Raw genomic sequence first — 22,259 nt, forward strand, 5'->3', positions numbered from 1 at the left:
TAAGTGTATAAAGGCTATTCTTTTAAACGAAAGACAATTTAATTGATTGAAATTAGGTCAAATAAAGACTATACATATACAACGATGTTACCGAGGAACACGATACCTAAATAATTTTGAAAATCAATTTATATGTAGTCAATCAATCTAAATCCAAAATCGACAATTTTGCTTACGTCAAATATTTCCGAATTTATGTTACGATACAAATGCTATATAGTATCGATGAAATATACCATACTGTGTTTAAAAGTGTTCCAACATATATCCATTATAGCGCGAATCAGTTTGTACGAATATATATGGGCAGATATTGGCCATGCAATATTGCCATACACCATACTAACAAATATAGTAAAATCCATATATATCCATATACATACACATATGCGACTATAACCCATACACACATTACACGTAAAATATTTGAACATTATAATACAAACCTTATTTCTACCTTAGCTCTAAATTCGTTAATTTAATCTACCCCTAATCTACATTTTAATCTTACGATTAATATATTACTAGTAAACTGTTATCTTATTTTTCTAAAAGTCTGTAGTAACAAATTGGTTTCGTTTATGTTATACTTTTACATTTATATATATATTTTTTTTAGGAAGAGGAATAAATAGTTAATAATAATTAAATTTATATAATCAATAGAAAGTGATAATTGTTCAGTTTGTGTTCCGGCTGAAGGCTGAAAGAAGTAACAAATACAAACAGAATAAAGACATTAGAGAGTGAAACAAGATTTCAGAATACAAGAATCGTTGATTGGTGTTGGTACGACACATAATAAACGGGTTTTCCTTTCGCGCCAGGCGAGAGTAAGAGTAATCCTGCAACTTTCATTTGCAGCACTCGTTCGGCCTCGTGATGTCATAAATATAACTCTGTATCGTAATCCGAATCCGTGTTCTCGTGGTGAAAGGTTCTGATCGAGAAAAGAGGTTAGTATCGTGGGGTATAAAAGCGAACCACAATCGACTAATTGAAATTACATAAATATATTATTACAATAAAAATTTGTATTCTTAGTATTCGTAGAATATGACGTATTCTACGTGCGTGGGATTGTTTCGTGAATAGATGCCGGTGAATGTTTGTTATATAAGTATTTTCATTTTATCATATTATATTAATTTCTTTACCATTTTTAAATACGACAAATGTTATGATGCAAAATTAGTATGTGAGAAGTGCATCTTTACGGCAAAATAGAGTACTGCGTTACTATTTCTATGGGGAATTATCGATCCTTGACCTGTTATAGTTGCCTACGAATTAGTCGCGCGATAATCAATCTAAATTCAGTTTGAAAAACACAGCCTCTTCACTTCGCCAAGTTCATATTTCTCAAAGATACTGTCGCACGAGAAAATTAGGTAGGAAAGCGAAACTGAACGTTTTGTTGGAAATTTTAGAAAATCAATTACCTATATCCAGCACTTTGTTAACTTTTGTTCCCGGCTCAAATTACCGTGTATTTTAAGGATAAAACCTTTTCTTTACAACGATCGCTTAAAAGTGGTGCTTTATTTTTTGTTGCAGTTTTATTACATTTATAATAAAAAATATGCCTCCAGCGGTAAAATAACTCGAAGTACACCCCGAAGAAATTGCACAACAAGGCTTGTGCCTTACGTGCATATGTTTAATGTGTACCCTCGGTAAATGTGTTTAGCGTGTACCTTTAGTGCGTATGCTTGACGTCTTCTTTATACGTGTGTATTCAGCATGCATGTTGAATGCGTGTGCTTGGTGTGTGTATTTGGTGCGGTACGTTTACGTGTTTATGTATGTACAGTGTAGTCTCACATATTGCGGACAACCTATCGTAGATATTTATCATAGCATTTATATCTTGATCAATTAAGTCCAAGTTAATATCAAGTTTCATATTATTCGGTAGTACGTATTTTCATACGAGTTCGAGAACGTGATACTATGAAAATGAAAAACGTTTCTTTGGAAAATAAGGTTACGTACAGTTACTTCTTGTAGCCACTGTATTTTAAAGACACGAGGTACAAGTCCGACGAGGTATAACCTTCTCGTGGTGCGAGTACGTACCTTGTTGTTATTCTAATGCTAGCAGCACTCTTTTTAAGGGCAATAAAACAGCGACAAAAAATCATACAGCAACTTTTAAGGAATCATTGTAAAGGGGAAATTTCAATCTTTAATATACATGGTAATCTGAATTGCGAAAAAATGTATTACGGTTTCGTTGATATATTTTCTACCAATATTGGTGTTAATTGCGTCTTACGGTTTAGGAGAAAGATCACTATCCTTCATTATATGCGTTTATATCGTTTCATCTGGAAATAAAAAGAATTAGACGTGTAGCAAATCACAATCCCGGTTCTTTCTTGTACGAGAAACCTCCGCGTGAGAATTTCAAATAAATGTTACTACGATGCAAAATTTATACCAAGAAAGTTTACATCAAATACAAGCGTTTGTATAGTAGAGGCAAGAGAATTTTACAATTATTTTACATATTTATAATTATCGCATATTCAGGATATTTAAAAATTATTGTAAAAATGATCATCATAATATATATCTCACTGTCATTTACTAACTTGCTACGTTATGAAAGAAATTATATGTGATAGCTGCGTTGGATTGTAAATCGAAACGGTGTAATAATTTCCTCGATGAGAGTACGTGTATCGTATAGTGCACATTGACTACGTAAGAGGCCGGAAGTTATTCAGTACGTAAAATTTCTATCCCCGGAAACCACAAAGGTGAAACGACTATGATCAAGGAAGCACTACAGCGTCTCTATACGAGCAGATGGTAATCAATTCTCTTCTCTGCTGGTACAATTAATACTCTTTATTCTACATTCCTGTTTTCGATCGGAGTTTTTAACATTTAATGTTGCTAATATTACGTAATAATATGTAATGATTGTTTTACCGGAGAGAGGAAACTTTGAAGGGCATGTGAGCCAATTTTTGAGAATTTTATAACACGAGATTAACTTTATCGTCGAAAAGGATCTACGTAATTTAACAAGATGTGTTTTAATTTTAAATCGTGGAATAAACCAGACTAAAACGACTTTGTATTACAAAGCGCTGTATTATAGGCGAAGTAAATAGAGAACGGTATACAGAAATGAATCCTCCAATTAAATTCGAAAGAAGCCAAAACGTAAACAAGGCTTGCAGGAAGAAAACAATGGACAATCAGCGGAATAAATGAAGTATCGCGATATGTAAATAAAGAAGAACCAAGTCAAACTGTGAGAGGAAAAGCTAGAATCGATCGAACATATCATAAAATAATAATAATAAAATACCGATCAGTGTTTGGTGAACTTAGATCAGAAATCTAGACAAATAAAAACAGCAGGCTAATTAATTACAATTATGAAAGCGAACACTGAAGAGGGTGTAAAAAGAGAGCGTTACTTCATATACGATGCAGTGAGAATTAGAGAAATTTGCCTACAGTACTATGATAGCGTACTTTCGCTTAGGACAATGTGATATTAATTGCTAGTAATAAGGATATGAATAAGACTCGGAAGGATAGTACCAATTAACACTGCAATTAATGTTTTTATGACAAGTATTATTAGATCGCGAGCGCGTAACTTTGAAGATGAAACAGTAAAAAGGACGTTAAATAGGGTTCGGTGGAGACGTTGCTAGCAAAGGCTGAGAAAAACTCTCGTTCACCAAGGTTATAAGGACGTAATATGGAAATGTAAGCATCGAAGTACTCCTAACCAAACAAAACGAGATCCTAAAACAGGATCAACAAAAACTGCTTCAGCGAAGATGTAGCCAGAACAATACTAAAAATCCTATTTATTTTTCTATGTCTGTTCAAAATTATCCCAATGGCGAAGGTGTGTAGAAATACGAAAAGTTCGAGGATTCTGTGCACTTAGAACGGAGGATTAATGTATCAACAGCGTATCTGGGCCAAGTAAAACTGGTTATGGAAAAGCCTTGCTACGACGCGACTACTTTTCTTTTGGAAGATGACCAAAACTGGTTTTGACCTTGTCAGGGATTTATCCTTGATGCAGATCGGCGATCCTACGTTGATTCTATTAACTTTATATAAAAAAGAAACGCGACGATGCTTCGATCGATAACCATAGAAGGATTCGACGACTTTAACCGAATTCAGAAACCGTAATTGCGATCTTATTGCGTGCCAAGATGTAAAAAATTGATCGAAACATGCACTGTTACAAATCTATATCAATATCGATATCTGTTACAAAGTAACAACGGAAGCACAAACTATAACGCTACAGTGACGACCAAAAGAAAGTCTATAGACTAAAGGGTATAAAAGGACATCACAATTTTACGTAATGCAGATATGCATTTATTAGGTACAATGAGTAAATGTAACATACGTGATAGAAGATTTTTAGTACGAAAGTTATTAATACTTACAAACTAAATTTCCTTTTACCTCGAGCGTAAAGTTGAAAGGGAAAAGAAGATATCTCGGATAAGTTGCGTTGAAATCTAAAAACAATTGCAAGATCGGTTTCGCTTATGGAAGTGGAAGGACAAGCTTTCTTTCATCCAGTCCGTTATTAAAGATACGTGTATAGTAGCATGGAAAGTCCTGGAAATGCGTTAGGGCACTGACACATCCCGGAGGAGTCGAGGTCGACTCCTTTGGTAAGATTAAACAGCCTGTGCCGTGATATACGATGGGTCACCATATAAGGAGAACAATAATTTGAAGTTAAACCATAATATCGTCTGTGAGTTCAGGCCTATACCGCGGGCTTCCTCGACTCTGAGCAACAGACTGGTAAAGAAGACTGTGGAGGTCCCGATTCGTGGAAGTCTCGTACGGCTGCAGTACAAGAGCACCAGTCCGTTTCTTCCTTTCCTCTCTTTTCTCGTCACCCGGACGGCCTCCTCCTTCTCCTCATTCTCGTCTCCCTTCTTTCTTTCCGTCGTTCTCTTCTGTTTCCTTTCGCGAATAGCTTCTTTATTTTTATCCTTATCGCACCGACAAGTAAGTCATTCATCTTTCTCTCTTCCTTTCTTTCTCTCTACTACTCGCCGATCCCTTTTCTCGCCCCCTTCCGTCTCGTTTCTCTCATACCTTATCCCTTTTTGGATATTCCTCGCGTCGCTGATCCTCGGTCGTCAGTCCCTCTATGCTCTTTCTCGTTTCTCTTCTCTCGTCCGTGGATTCACCCTTCTTGCCTTTCTTCCTTCCTAGTTTCTCTTTCGTATCTCTTCTGCATTGCACGTACACTCCCGTTCATAAGTTCACTTCGTGTAACAGATGCTAATTGGCTGACGTTATCAGGAACGATCGTCCAGTAAATTCGACTTTGTATGTATTTACGTGGGATTCGTAAAAATTCTCGCGAAAGCTAGACGAGCATGATGAATTAACCGTGTATGTTCATTGTGTATTACACGTGCTCGAGTTTCGTGCGTACGTAAAGTAAACATAGAGTAAAGTATCGTATGCGTATTATTTGTTAGCGTAGATTGCGTAGCATCGTAGGAAATGAAAATCGAATCTGCAGTGAACGTTTTAATCTCTCAATTCGAAACTCGTCGAAAATTTTATTACGATACCAAATTTACGATCTTTCATAATCCGCGGTTATTTTTGTACGGACAAATTACAAGCTAGATAATAATTCTTAAAGGTTTCAACAAGTTTATAATCATTCCTCGGATTTATCGTTATCTGTCGATGGCCAAACACTTATAGATAGGGGTATACACATATACATCGACTCCACACTTTCTCCAGGGTGCATCTTTGTCGGTCACAGATTGCTATATCCGTCGTTGAACGTCTCCTTATGGATAGCGTTACGTTTAAAATATTTGTAAAATTTCGTATCGTCGAACTCTCGTTTTATCGATTTGCCAAATACCGACGAGCATAACTATTAATAGATCAGCTAATGTACGCATAGTGTAAATTAAATGCTTTTCGTCGCTTTTATTTTCTAGTTATATATTTTATTATAAATGTTATTACACATACAGTATATGTATCTTTTAATCTAAAATGTTGTACGAAATAAAATTTATTACAGCTTCTCAGTAAATGTGTAAGTCTTAATACTTATGGCTGGCAATTTAAACGTCGTTAAAAAATAAATATTCGCTTTGAATATATCCAAGTGCGAATTGCCTTTTAAAGTGCAGCGAGGCGCAGTCAATGGTATATGAATGTGAAAAGAGAGGTTCAGCGTATAATTAATCCTAGGCACGACTAACATTAAGTTTAAAGATCCTTCAAATGTTGCAAATATCAAGTTCTCGTGTTCATTGCGAAGTCTGTGCTTACCTGTGTTTGATGATAGTATAAAGGCGAAAAATGAATAAACAGTAATTTCCAAAGATCTTTTTTAATTACTTTGATGAAAAGTGTGATTTTACCCTATAAACTGCAAACATTTTAAATCGACTGATACGATACATCTTCTATAATTTTCTCATTTATAAATATTTCTTTCTTTAAAAAATAAAAAATAAAGCTATATGCTCTTTTTAGGAAAATTGAAATGATCGAAAATATTTAACCAGCGAACTCAGCGTTCCACTCGTTCGTTGCAATTATACAACCTAGTCGATTTATCTTGTGCCTTCAACAGCGCCATGGATATTTTTCTTGCACAGGAAGGAAACTTCTTTTCTCCCATAGCAGTTTTGTCAAATGTAACCCTCGTCCAACACGGTACAACGAAATTGCAAGGACACCTATTTCTCAAACTCCAGAGAAACGTCAATTAGTATCTTTTCTTTCAACCTCGACTAAATTCCTCGGGAACTTTTACCCTCTTGCGACGCTCCAAAATATTCGATTCTGTCGTCAGTAGCTTTACAAAGCTACTACAATGGCAGCCATTAGTTTAGTTTTCCCATCGAATCGGAAGAATCTCATCGACTGCCTGCAACGATCGACGGCGAGATCGTGAGATTCCGTTTCTCTTTTTCTCGACGTGTAGCACGGTCGTAGTTGGTCACAAAAGAGAGGGAGTAGAATGACTTAAGAAAACGTTGTGAAAAATTTTCGAGGCGGTCGAACTTTGGTTTTCTGATTGGCAGAGTACCAGAACCGTCGCTGGGCCTTGGGACCCCTCCTGATCGCCATTGGGGTTTCGCCGGGGACAATAGAAGACCGTTAGACGTGCCATGGGTTCAGGATAGAGGCTCGAACCAACCATGGGAAGCCCTGAATCGAGGGTAGACGAGAAGCAGCAGGATCTAAGCCGATGGACCCGTGAGCGAGAAGAAACTGGTTTACCTGCCTCATCCTTTCTTCTTTGCTCTTTTCGCCTCTGCTTCGATCATCCACCGTGCATCACCGAAGAAATATCTTTTCACCAATGAGCGTTATCTTTTAATTTTTATTCTTGTACGTTCAAGCGTAATACGCCGATTTATATACTTCACCGGGGAATTAATTTGTCGAAGAGAATTAATTTCGAAAAGAAGCGTGATTACATTTACTTTTCGCAGAGACGAGTTTAAGAAAAAAAGAGCTGTACCGCAGTTCGAAGATGAACTTTGAAATTGCCAAAACGTTACAACGGTTGTGTCGTATCGAAACGCCAGCAAAATTGCATTTAATCGTATTTTAGTAAATGATCGTTTACTATTTGCTATTATTTATTGTATCGTCGTATTATTTGCTATTTTAGTAAAGTGCATGTAGGATAAAAGTTTATATGTAACGTATTATGTGATATTCAGTCGACAAATCAACAAATTTTCTCTCCCGTTGCAACCAACAAATTTATTTTTAATAGTAATCGTAGAATGAAAATACACCCTGTACAAATGACAACTAAATTTTGCTCTATCGTTACAAGTTGCATATTGTTCGATGTTAGGTACGCGACGTCTGCGTAACGAATCGCTTAAATTCGTACAGACCTTTTTAAGCTTTTGTATTTTAAAAAATTCCACAAAATTCTCGAATACTTTTCGAAGTTTCCAGAATATCAACGTTTGTTACCACGCGTTATTTTAATCTTTTCGAGCAAAGTAAAATTTCAACAAAAATACGGAAACGACGATAGATCGCTTAAAATTATTAGTCGAAAACGTCCCGATATGCAGACGGAGGGTTAAGATACGCAGTGCGTGTTATAAGCTAACAATAATGATATTTGCACGAGACGTGTCAAGATATCGTATTCAGTTTCCCGAGACAATTTCACAGTCAAAAGCAGATAGTTAGACAAAAAATGGAAAGATAAAAATTGACTGGGAGGAGTATAATTTCGAAATAATTTCAAAATTAACTCTTATTGATTCTATATCATTATGTACCTGTGGTTCGGTGAAGAATGCGAAGACCGAGGTGCAGGACCTTGCTTCTTACGAGCGAGGGAGAGACAAGACCAAAGATACAATAAAGAGAAAGAAAGAAATAGAATATGAGAGAGGAAAAAATAGAGGGGCAAAAGAGGTTCGGAGGACAATAATCGTCCGGATATGCTCGCATTTCATATTTGTTCTCAGAGTATGTTCGATATAAAAGCACGTGATAATGGAAATGGCCTATATATATATATACACATATACAGGGTGTCTGATGTTCATCGATCCACGTAAATATTTGCCAAATACACCGTTGGAAGAAGTATGTCAAATAAAACTTGTTCTGTCTCAAGGGCGACGTCTTACGATGACCACCAGATTTGTCTAGGCGCGGGCGTTCTCGAGATCCCAAGGTGACCTTCGTTTCTTTAAATGGAAGTATGCATCTCTTTTATACACCGTTCCGTGCATCTTTTAGTTTTCTACAAAGTTCTCTGTAAAACAGTATCGAGGTATTTGTATATGAAAATGCTCGGTTCGAAAGATATTTCAATGTTAATTTTATCAAATCGTATCGAGCGTACGAAAGACAAGGGAAACGTAAACATAAAAGCACGGTCTTATCTTTCCTTGTTTTTCACACGATAAGTTCTACGAGATTAAAGTTAAAATACTTTCTTGAACTCGTCGTTCTTCGACCAAAGCACTTTAATACTCTTTTCTAGAGAATTGGAAAATGTATCGAATGGTATTCAAAAAGCGCTATAAAAGATGTATGTTTCCATTGTAAAAAGTAGGTCACCCTAAAATCTCAAAGTCCCATCCATTTGGATAATATTCGTGACTATCGCGAGACGTTCCCCTCGAGTAATAAAGTAGGTTCTATTTGAAACAAATTTTCGAGTAATTCCAAAAATCTCGATTTTAAGGAAAACGAGCTTCGGTGCTCTGAACTGTTATAGTTTCGTGACGATGCAATATTTTAAAGTTCGCTTATGGCACTTTACCCATAACAAGCACAAGAAGCAACCGCTTCTTCCGTACCAATAGCTCAAAAAATACAAATTTTCAGTTATATCGTTGTTGCAGCAAGTGAACGATACGTGGACATAAATATAGAAAAATGTAATATACAATAAATTATATAAATATATAAAATCGTCGATGATACAAGCTTTCGATTCTAAGCGAATAACATATAGAAGAAAGATAAAATGCATAGAATATTAGCGTGGATACAATTTAAAAGATACAATTACATGTTTGTTTCCGAGTTTTTTATTTAATCAATCAATTAGATAATTAGAGATATACGTACTTTATTTTAGTTTCGTGTTCCAATACGTCGAAGCAAAAGTCGTAACGTTTGAAAAACATCATTATCTGTTTTCGATTTTATAAATGTATTTAATCGATCGTAATTGGAGGCAATACGAGTTTTATTTTATTTTCCTATTCCACATACGCCGTAATTAAGATTCACACATATCCGCAACCGACATTACCCGTGTCTTATCGCGGCTGTTCACATGTAATTCTGTAATCACATGTTAATCAGGTGATACGTAAGCGTGTAATGGGACAAGCGATTTTATAACCGTTTATTTTCCAGCTCGAATGTCCACCTCGATAAAGATTGATCGTGCGTCACGTCGTAACTAAATTTATAGACTTTATCGGTCAAACCGAATGCTTTACTGCTTATCAGAATTACGTAAAACGAATTTTTTTATAAACTCAAAACGTGTAACTTATTCTGGTTGGTTATACTTGTGGTTATTCTAGGTGCTATAATGCGCGTTACACGTTTCATACCTCTACGGACTTCACCTTGAAAAATAAACGATTTTTAAAATAAACGATTCAGTTCATTCAGTTTTCAACAATTCGTACGATCTATGTTGTACCGATCGTATGTCAGCGGAGCCTCTATCCTCGTGTTTGAACACGTGCGTCGATAAATCTGCTTTAATTATTCCATCAAGTAAGAAAATCTGTCCTGGCACTTACAGTCTTTTCGAGGAAACTACGTAATAGATCAACGAACTACGTTATCATCCTTCGTATTACATCCTTTCTTAAAGTGTAAAATTCTTATCGCCGCTGATTAACAGATCGGAATATTAAAATAAAAATATTGTACATCCATAAAATAAAACAAAAATATTATGCATCCGTGAAACTTTAGTTTTCACAGCCTATTTACTTCTATTCTTCAAATTGGAACATTTAAACGAAGGATGTAAGAAGAAGAGAGAACGCGTGATGAAAATACGAATGGAGGATATTCGAATTTGGAAGATATCGAGAACGTCAGCTGTAGACCGCGTTTAATCACGCGTACACGCATTTTCCGGTTCTATCTTTCTCTTTTCTTCGTTTATCCACCTCTGAGCGAGTCGTAGCTTCGTCAATGGAACAGACGTCCAGCGTCAGGTTGAAAGTTCTTGGTTTCGGATTTCCGTGTAATACGAGCCTCGCTTGGCACACGAAACAGCCGCACTCGCAACGAGATCATTCGTTTATTATCCTACATTAATTAGAGCAAATAGTATAATTTTCCACCGTTGTATAAATTCCGTGCGGATATTTTTCGATCATCGTATAACGTGAACTTTTCTGATTATTTTTGATTTTCGTTGCTTCAAAGCCTCTCGATATCGCCGAAATAAATTACACGGACGAGTGAAACGAATAACTTGGACTAACAAGGGAACGAAGTAATTTCCAGCGTAGGAGGTAAATACATATTTTCACGAAGACTAATTCTTCACTCAGATTAGAGTGGAATGTAAACTCATAAAAAGTTACGTATTCCATTTTCGTGTTTTAACATTTACCTTTGCGGTGAAATTGTATTTACGCGAATTTGTCGACGGACGAACAGTTTATAATTGAAATTCGTATAATAGCAACTCGACGATTTTACTCGGTACTTATTGTTTTACGCTCGTGTAATAGGTTCGCACTTTCGGGCAAGAGAATTCAAGCAGCAAAAATTCAGTTAATCGAGCGGATCGTTTAATCGATTAAAATTTCGTTCCAATAAATGTAGTTCACAAAGGATATAACCTAGCAAACACGATGATGGTACCCCGCTGGGGGTAGCCACCCACATGCTATATTTTTATTTTTATTTTTTTATTCACTAAGATATAATATTTTACCAAATGTCGTTCTGGACAAATTGTAGAAATTCAAACAAATAAATAAAAAAAAAAAAAAAAGAAAAATAAATGTAGTTCAGATAAACGGAATCCCATTGTGTGACATTTTAGTCATTATTCACATATTGAACATACACATATTGAAATTTTTTCACATATTGAAAATGTCATTTTTAGGTAGATTTTTGTTTTCGTAATCCGATGGCTATTTAGCGTTTCGTCGTTGTATTAATTATCGAGATAAACACATTCGATAACCGCAAAGGAATATTGACAGAATTCATTTAGGAGAATCGTACATGCAGCTAATTACCCGCACAGTTTACAAATATATGTACGTGGTATATGTATTAGACAAATGGCAACTGTATTTGGTCATGTTCTCGGTCAATAAATGCGTCTCATATTTATGTATGTATTTACCGCGTTGCCATTCGAATCTGTGCTCTTATTCGTATGAATTTTATAGATTCCTTTGTAACTACATAGATATATTGCCTTATCGGATTAGTAATAACGTTTAAAAAATGAGTATTGGAAGTTGATAAATGATAATAATAAGAATCGTTGTCGATTGTAGTTAAGAATTGCGTCGTATAGAATTTCTTATCGGGACGAAATGAAAACGAAATTAAGGAAATCGTATAACGTGGGAAAATAAAAAATATTAGTTTTGAAAGCAAAAATTTATGAATCATTCGATATTCGTATTTTAACACTAGCAGACGGTGACGGAACGTTAATGCCTCCTTGATTTTACGCATTTGTTTAAGAGATAAAATTCTTGCAATCGTCAGTTTTTATAACACGTATTCCTTAATTATAAAATTTGTATAAAAATTGCGCGTGTAATACTAAGAAAGATAAATATAACAACTGGTTAAAGGAATAAATTAATGGAAACTTGATGACGTTTGTCGATAAAAATAGCTTCATTGATACGCCAACTGAATCGATATAAGGTTGAAGCAATATTAACGCGTAAAATTTGTTTTAACTATTATCGTAAAATTTCATGTCCACTTTGTTTCTTTGAGAAAAAGTCCCATTGGGTTTATCCTTTCTTATCGAGGGCTCATCGTTAACCCAGGATTATCCGTTAGGAAGATATCCTCAACCCGCTTTCCTTTTTATGATATTTCTATCCCTTACTTAGGTCGGCGGAACTTGTTCTCTCGATTTCTATCAACGATAAATAAAAAATACATTTTTACAACACGGTTCGATATTTCGTTAAAATACGCTTACCGTCAAATGCGACGTATAACAACAAATACATTTTGCATTCGGTAGAACTTCGGTTTTCTGGTTAGTCAGCTTTCATACGTATATTACTTTTTCATATCATATCTAGTATGTTTAAGAAAAGAAAAGAAATAATTTGAAATAATTAGAACGTCGTAACTTTTAATATCTCAAACTTTATTTATCCCTAGCAAAGAATAATAGCGTTGGTATGAAATTCATCGTACCGATGAAATTTCAAATATATATCGAAGTTTATGGTTAGTTCATAATTGTCTTTTCGTTAACACCTTTAAAGTACCGTTCGAAACATATTTCGTCGAATGGCTGGAAATGATAGAAAAACAACGGAGTGGCGTTACGCGCAGCACTTTGTACATTTACTTACTTCGCTCACGCTCAGGAATCATCGTTTCATAATTGCTGGTAAAGTACCCGCGGGAACAATCGTTGCGAAGGCGTTGCGATATTGCGATCACGTAACCTTTACGTACGTATTTCCGTGGCAAAAGAGTATGCTTCCGTGAGTACGTGCCTGTACAAATTACGATGGATTGTGATCTCTTACATGATACGGTGTACACGCATGGAAATTGGATTAACATTCGCAATTTATGCGCTCCTGAAATTTCCGCAATGCGACGACCCAACTCTTGTCTTGCACGGCCTCGAAAGCAGCTTTCTCTTGTACGCCGATTACACGCACGGTGATGTCTCACGTGTTTCTAAAGGTTATCTAGTCGAGGACATATCTATTTCTCTGGACTGGAAATATCCAATGACCTTGAAATACGATGCTCATTTACAGCCGCTAATCGCTCCTAAGTTGAATACAAATGTACACACAGTCATTCACATCCGTCTTCAAACATAGTACTATGCGTGTACTTGTTGGTCTGTACGAGACGGCATGGAGCCAAAATCTATCGTCGTATGATTTCGAAGCGATTTAAATATCGCGTTGCTTCTTCTATAAAAATATAAATCAATTATAGTAGCTAAAAGCAACTCCCAAAGTCGGTCTTTACAAATTTCCAGTCGCATAAACGAATCCTGTTAGATATCTCGGACCTTCGTTTCGATAACGAATTGAACAGGAACGAAATCGTCCCAGAGAGAACGAAACAAACAGAAATTACTATAAACTCAATGTACCGGTTTGAAACGAGACGCTCGAAATGGTGGAGAAACATCAAATTATTAATATACTTATAAAATCATTATTAAACCTATGTCTGTACGTTATTAAACCATAGTTGAATCATCATTAAACGACCATTAAAGTTTATTAAACTTATATGAATTGTTTACGAACCCGAGGCACCGCGGCCGAATCAAACGCAAGAAAAAGGAAATAGAAAACGCCGAAAGGATCGTCTTAAGATCCTAAACGCGTCGTGGTTCGTTAGAATTGTCAGAAACGACGATATAAAGAAAACGTTCAAAGTTCCCACAGTTGAAGAAAAAATGACAAGATACGCCAGAGCACACCTAGGTAGAATAAACAAACGTACTTGCTAAAAACTGTTACACAAACTTACCAAGAGGCATCTTGGTAAGAGGCTTCTTACCGCTCCTTTTGTTTACTCGCGCTCGCATGCCGACACATTACACGTACACACACATACAACGGCACATAGAACACACAGAAGATTCCAGCGATTGCCGATAACTGAATCGGATTGCACGCGATTCTTTTTAATCCCTTTAAGGAAATATAATTGATTGTACTCGACAATTGGGAACATGATTGATAGAAGGCATAAAAGACGATTATCGTATTCAGTAATAACGTTTAATCGTATAAAAATGGCAGATTTGCTTAGAGTGGTCGATTTTGTCGATAAAAATTAAAACACAAGCTAACGATGGAAACCAATTACGAGAGTGAAACGTTTCGAAATGTTGGCTGATCATTATATCGATATATATTATACTGAAATAACACTACGATAGCTTCATTCTTGTCTAAAATCATAATACTTGGCCGGTAATAGCTCTTCCAACGTGCTGCAGGTACCAGCATCGAATGCGTATATTGTACGTTCTAAAGTGAAAGCCACGTGGAAACGGGCATCTTTGAGGAAAAGACGTGTATTCGTAGAAAATTCAGGGAACGCGTCGATGCGAAATTATATTACACGACGAAGAATATTAAGCGCGGATGAAAGCTGCAAGGGTATGGTGGAGCGTTATAAATACGTCAAAACCTCCAACGTGCGTCGGTTGAAGATGCAACAGTTCGCAAAAAAAGGGGCAGATGCGCATATGTATTAAACCAAGAGATTGGAAAACAGACACGAGTGGCAAAAATCTGTGTGTCAGAAACTATTACCATGTATGCACGACTTGCTATAAATAAATAAATAACTTCGATAGAACGCATCAGCTGTTTTGGCACGAAAGGCATATAGCAACGTATCGTTACGTTTCATCGATCCTTCAGTTAGATTAAAATGCGAATTTTAGGATACAAGGGTCGCTTCTGTGCGAAAAACCTTAAGCGGGTACTTGGATCGAGGACCCTGGCAGAGTTAGATTGAAGCGTAATTAAGAGGCGTATAAGCGTAGTAGATCAACGAGACAAGAAGTCACGCGATCATCGACAGTGAAACAAAGGATTACGTTGGTGCGGAATTTTGGCGCGACGCTCAAGGAATTTCGATTCGAGATCATCTCCGCTGTATCCGCGTGTGTCTGCGCGAGATGCATGTGGCCGCGTCTCCGCATCTTCTTGCGTGTGCAGTAGTGTGCACGCGCGGCTGGTATTCCAAGCTAGGCGTTTTGCGGTTGTAGTCCGCTGCAGTTGCCAGGATCCTACAAGTGGTTGACCCTGGCCGCGACAGTCTGCCAGCCGACTGTCGAGGTCCGCGCCAACAGTAAACCATGTCCCGAAGGCTTTTTCGAGATTCTTCCCTTCGTTTCCGTTTCGAACAGGTGTACGCGCCACGGACGCCGCTCTACAAACTGTGAAACTAACCGAACAATTAGGACCGTTCCATTACTGCTTTTTACTCGAGTACCGCTCGCGTTTCCATTTCATACCCTTTTCTCTTCTTGTTTCTTGCCCGTCTTTATCGAGACGGTCATAAAAATTGATCGTTATAGTCGAAAAGTGGGTTGACAAACTAATTTTCTTTCTGAAATACACGGTGACGGACGAAAGAGAGTTTGAAAGATTTCATTCTAGTACAATTTTACTGTATTTTTCTAAAACGCAATTCTATTTAACAGGAGCAATTAGTAGACGTGACGCAAGAGCTGTCAAATATACTTGTCATATTGTTTCACGAAATTATAAAGGTACGTATCGATTTACTGCTTTGGCGCTAAATTTCTAAGATGTCATGAAACGGAGTACGTTGCGTATATCCAAAAATGTTAGGAATAATACAATAATAACGAAGTATGTAATACAAAGTCACGATTCTCGAAAACTTCGAGAAACCGAATCGCATTTTTATCATTTAACTTGTACTTTACAATTTGTCCAGCTCGATACTCGGTAAATTTTTCTAATTTAATTGCTAAATAACACGTGGATGGCTACTGCCAGCGTGATACCATCTTCGAGTTTGACTATTTTATTTCTTTAGCGAGGTCAGTAGCGCGTTTTCTTTTTAGTCTTCTTTCTATGAGAGTTAGCTGTCAGAAGCGAGAACGTATTTTACACCATATCGTAAATGCACTTTCGATACGTCGTAAACACGCGTAGTATATATGTCGTTTTCGAGATCACGTTATACGTGTCAAACTGTATCTATTATTCCATATGCATTTCTTTAAATTTTTCATCGACGTAACTCGATTTAATTTAATCCTTTTTCGATCGGAATTACGATATTAATAAATCAGCGTTAATAAATTAAATTTAAAACACGTTTTATAGGATAGAAACACGTTATATATATATATTTTTTCATTCCAGATATTACGTCATTTACGACACATTTATGACATTTACGATTTACGACACGAACTACATTTAAGACACATGTGGCGTGTATAAAATTCCTGTCTTTACCTACCTCTGCTTGCTCTGCAATGTCTATCCATTTCGTAAAATTGTCGTATCAATAAAGCCAGTTTCGAAATGAAAATTTGCTTCTCGATCCTCGCTCGAACGACATTCGAGATTTTTTTTTTTTTTTTCTTGCAAATGACGCGGTTAAGCCCAAAGGATGTTGTTTCTTTAGCCGTCTTCTGTTTAGTTTGTCGTCAACGTTTGCTGTTAGCCGATTGGGGTGTTTTTCTATTTTTAAAAAGGGGTCTTTTTCGTTATCTTTTAGTGTACTTTACTATTCCTTCGGGCACGCATGATATTTCTAAGGCTTTTCGTATATCCTCGTTTCTGAGATACCATGGTGCATCTATCGTGGATTTTACTCGCAATGCTTCAAATAGGTTTCGTTATTACTCGGTTCATTCGCGTTTCATTTTCTACGCTCGCTTTGAACTTGTCACTGGTTAGCCGTTACATTTTGCGACTTTGGAGTTTCATATTTTCGATATGATATCCTGTCGATTTTTAGTCGTCGTCGTTTAGCTTTATACGCGCAGTGTCGTGTTTTCGTAGTGTAAGAATTATGAAATTGCACTTGCCTGGGTTTGTCTTTACTGTTTTATTTGCAAGCCGCGTTTCCATCTTTGAAACGCGGTTTTGTAACGCTGCATTTGCTATTTGACTGTCGTGTTATCCTCAAATGTACATATTTTTTGTTATTTGATGCGGCCTGGCGTTCTCGACATCGTCGAGAAGCCCGATATTCTCGAGTCTGGAAATACTTTCGGGACCCGACCCGACCCAACCCGATCCAAACATCGGCTTCCCTCGACATTTTCGGGATCTCGCGCACCTACTTTCCTTCGTTCGCAACTGTGTTTTTCAGAAAGTTTTACTACTGCCGTTGCCTTAATTTATTTGCTTTCTCTAACAAGTGAAAGCTTCGGAATTGCGAATGATCCAAAGATTACGCAACGGAATGCGAACTACTCTTGCCACTGATCAACGAACGATTTATGCGTGCTTCCCCTGTAAGCGTGATTCCATTCGAGTAAAAACATTTACGACACTGTCGTTAGACGGTTCGTATTCAAGGGCGCCCCGTGTAACATTTCGTACACGGTAAAAGTTATTGTCGACCTTCTGGTGCTATAATTTTGATGAGAATTGCTACCGGGCGACGCGCGGTATAAATCGAGTTTTAAACGCCCGCATTAACGTTATTAATTTCAGACACTTTCCGATGGGAGAAGTATCGTCTCATTAACTTGCCAAAGTGTCAAAGAAGTTTGTCAAATGTTGGTAAATGAAACAAATTGTAGATTGTCAGAAGTTGTAAAAGAAAAATCTGTCAATCATGCACAAAAAAGGGCCTCGTCTCCAACGTTCTTGGCCTTGAGATACGTCGTCGAGAGGCGAGCACCCCGAGTAACATGGACTTTGTCCGAGGCGAGGGAGGACAGTAGTTCAAAATTCCATGGAAAAAGATCTAACCTAACCTAACCTAACTATGCCCTACCATCGTTAGGGTCGCAATCCCATACAAATATACACGCAGTTTCATTTTTAACTTCTTACGTCGCGATAAATGTAACGTAACAAATATCATTTTCTTTTCATCGTAATTTTTCAACCGCGCAAGACGGTATTGCTGTAAATTCGAAGCGAACTTGCGGATGCTGAGGAACAATTATACAAGGTGTTTCGTTTATCTTATCCGCTCGAATATTTCCGTTATTTTTGTAGATACGAAAGAAGGTACGAGGTTGTTTGGTTTGGAACTACGAATATCGTGGTTCATGGTTTCCCTTCAAGGTCACTTTTTTTTCGAGCGTTTCAACGTCGTCGACGATTTTTCAATGATAGTGGAATATTTAGCGGTCGTTAAATTTTATCATCGTATTATTGTAGCTGGTAAAAAATAAATTTTAAACATATAGATATGCATACGGTCAGTATCTACGTGTATTTATATCTTTTAATGTTTAAAACATTGGCATTTGCGCGAAGTGGTTATTCTCATTCTTGCGGAAATATCTTTGCCCATTGCCAATATCCTCAGCGACTTTGACCGCATACGTTGTTAACCGTAAAAGATGGAGTAAGATTTCTTACTAAAGTATCTTGTGCCACCAAATGTAGTCCAGAATCTGGATACATCGGAGAGAAATGCGTGCGAGTGAAGTTGGAAACGACCGCTACCACTGGTAGCAGGATGTGCGCTTAACGCGATATCTTTGACAGCCGTTACGAGGAAATCTTTTTTCAAAAGATCTTCCGAGAAATAGTTCTTGGAAGGAAATTCTTATCCAGACACAATCCTCCGGTCCAAGTCCCAAATGGCACGAACCATTCCGTCCTCAACGAGGGTGGCCGATTGTTTAGGTTGGAATCTGAAGAGGCGTGGAAGGTATTCTGGCTGTTGGCTTGGGCATATAATTCGGACGTGCAAGGGACAACGTTGGGTGTCGAGTTTTCAAGGATACCTCCGGTTCGGTACCTCTGGTTTAAGCCACGTGGAAGCAAAATCAAACTTTTCCCGAAATTCCAGACTAAGCTCTATATGCATACAGCATAATATATTTTGTCGTTTTTTCGGTACAGATCATTCAGTTTCCCTTCAGTTTCAGATTTGCCCTGAACTGAAATTTACGTTATAACGCTAGCTTTATTTTTGATTAGACTAAATTTTTTAGAAACGGTATCTACACTAGAACAAGAAACGTCCTTTGACGAAAGTATAAGGTTTCAAAGACCCGGACATTTTTTTTTCTTTTTTATTGATTATTTGTTTAAATTTTTACAATTTGTCCAGAAGGACATTTGGTAAAATATTATAGCTTAAAGAATAAAAATATAGCATGTTAAAATATATCAAATTAGTTTTACCTCTTTTTCAACGACTGTTGGAAATATGTATAGAGATTGCGAGAGCAGAGGAACGAATTTCAATCGTATCGATATCGCGCAAGTATCTACGTCGTTACAGAACGCCGAACATGGAAATATTAGTGGAAAAATAAGTACTAGTAATGACATCATCTTGATGCACGTGTAACAACTATGGTACACACCTGCGTCACACTTGGCAGTATGTTTGCACGCCGTCTACGACATATACATTCCATTCTAAACGACGTTTATGTACCTTAATCTTGTCCGCCGTTTTTGTCTGTGTTGGTTACGTCAACGAGCATCGGACAAAATTGTCTTTACCTATTAAATAATCGATAAGAAATTAAAATAATATCCTAGTTGCGAGTAAGAATGAAATTTCTTACTTGAATAATAGTCGTCTAAACGGATGTTAACGATAATTTATTTGTTATTTCTTATTTGCAAATGAAATTTGATTCTTTTATTTGGATTTACTTGGCAAACAAATTTTATTTTGTACAACGAAAAAATCGTTAACTTAATACGCTTATTTTCCAATAGACAAATCACATTTTTAATTTTAAAACTATTCGTTTTTCGCATAACTTGTCTATTCGCACTTTCGCGTATTCTTCGTGGCTGACAGATATTATTAAAAGTTGCAAAAAATAAATTTGTTCGACAAATGACGAATAAAAATAAATAAAAATAGTAAAAATACAAAATAATTCTTTATTCGTAAATAACGTAATTTATTTCTCTTTTTTATTTGAACTCGCAATAATAAATGATTCTCGATGCAAATAATTATTTAGTTATTTAAATAACGATGGTTATAATGATTTATATAAAGTAACATGGCAAGGCATATTTTACTATTCAAATGTGCATTGTATAATATTTAGTTGCACATCCTTTCAACATACGCGCTTAAGAATTCCATATCCTAATTAATTCTTCAGCCGCGGGCGATTTTCATGTTTTTCTGTCGAAAATCACGGACGAAAATATTTTGTATGTACACACTACCGGCTGTAAGCAATGTTACCACGCTTACTGTTATTTGGTGCAACAGGGACGCTTTTCGCTACATTTTTTAAAGGTAACATAACTCGTAATACAGTACCGCAATTGTATCATTATTAAAAAATCCAGAATTAAAGTTTCTTTTATTATAAACCGTTCACCCGTTTTCATGAAATGTCTAGCATATTTTTACAATTTTCCACTATCTACAAGGTAAAAAATAACTTTAATAATATGCGAGACAACAAAGCAAGTGACGTACCATTAGGCGATATGTATCAAGAATAGGTATTTCGTAATCATGTCTTTCACGTACAATATATCATAAACACAAGTCCAAAAATTCGTAACTTACGAATAATTATATCGTATTTACAAGGAAACTCCATTTATGAGAACTTGTCAAACTTGTACAAACAGTTTGTACGATTAATCGGAATTGGTGTGACAGGAACTCGCAATTACTCTTCTCATCTATTATTTTTCGTTCGATTATATTTTCGTTCGCGTAATAGGTGCTCACATTCGTATAAACGAATTCGAGCAGCATAAATTCAGTTAATCGGACGATAGTCGAAATTTCGTTCGAATAAACGGGGTTTGGATAAACGGAGTTCTACCATATGACGTTTCAATCGCTGTTCATCTTCGATGTATTCAAAAATTATATTAAAAATTATATTTTTATATTCGTAATCCGATGATTATTTAGTTACATATCTGTTTTATTATTATATTATTTATCGAGTTGGATATATTCGACGAGTAGCAAGGGATATGGGCAGAATCATCGAGGAAAATCGTATATGCAGCTAATTACCAGCACAGTTTACAAATATACGCATGTGTATGTAGATGAACACGTGTATTAGACAGTCATTGATACTGTATCTGGTCATGTTTTCAGTCAATAAATGCATCTCGTATTTATGTATGTACTTACCATGCTGCTATTCGAATCCATGCTTTTTTATTCACACGGTTACCGTAGCTTTTTTTTAAAGCGAGCGTCAATTACAAAATTTTGTTGCAATAAACGGAATTTTACTAAAATTGCGTAACAATTGAGTAATTTAAAATCGCTGCTTCGAATGCAAATATATATTCGACACCGATATATTCGATAAATCCTATAGTTTCCCTTCCGTGTACTCGTTTAAATGTAAAAATATCACATTTTACAATTTTTTATTCATAAAAAATATTTCTAACATATTTCGCAACGAAAGTGAAGTATCTAATATGTTTGAGTTTGTTCATGTCTCACGCAATGATATTCTATTGCACATTCCCAAGTACGAGATCGTGAATATAATCTAATTTTTATCTTTATAATAATATTATCGTAAAACGTTTTATTCGAATGCAATTGAAATATAATTATAAATTATCGTTACACATAATAAACAGTATAATTATAAATACACATCACACACACGTCATTTTTGTTAGCTGCTAAAGGCTCGACTCTTCGTGCTCTCATTGTATTCTCGGGTTTCGATTATTACAATACATCGTTGTAACTACGTCAGCGCGTCAATTCGTATTCACGCGATCACGCAAACTGAATTTAATTAATTTTAATAACCAATAAGTAAATACGTGCATATACGTTAATAGTTAGCAACAGTA

At 36.2% G+C, this 22,259-nt stretch overlaps 1 protein-coding gene across 1 annotated transcript in view; it reads right to left on the reverse strand.

Moving 5' to 3' along the window:
- Positions 1–22,259, reverse strand: part of Brat (tripartite motif-containing protein brain tumor) — a 167,008-nt gene that overhangs the window by 106,742 nt on the left and 38,007 nt on the right. The gene's annotated exons all lie outside the window — the stretch shown is intronic.

This window comes from Bombus fervidus, chromosome 4 (genome assembly GCF_041682495.2).
Source record: "Bombus fervidus isolate BK054 chromosome 4, iyBomFerv1, whole genome shotgun sequence".
In the NCBI taxonomy this organism is placed as follows: Eukaryota; Metazoa; Arthropoda; class Insecta; order Hymenoptera; family Apidae; genus Bombus; species Bombus fervidus.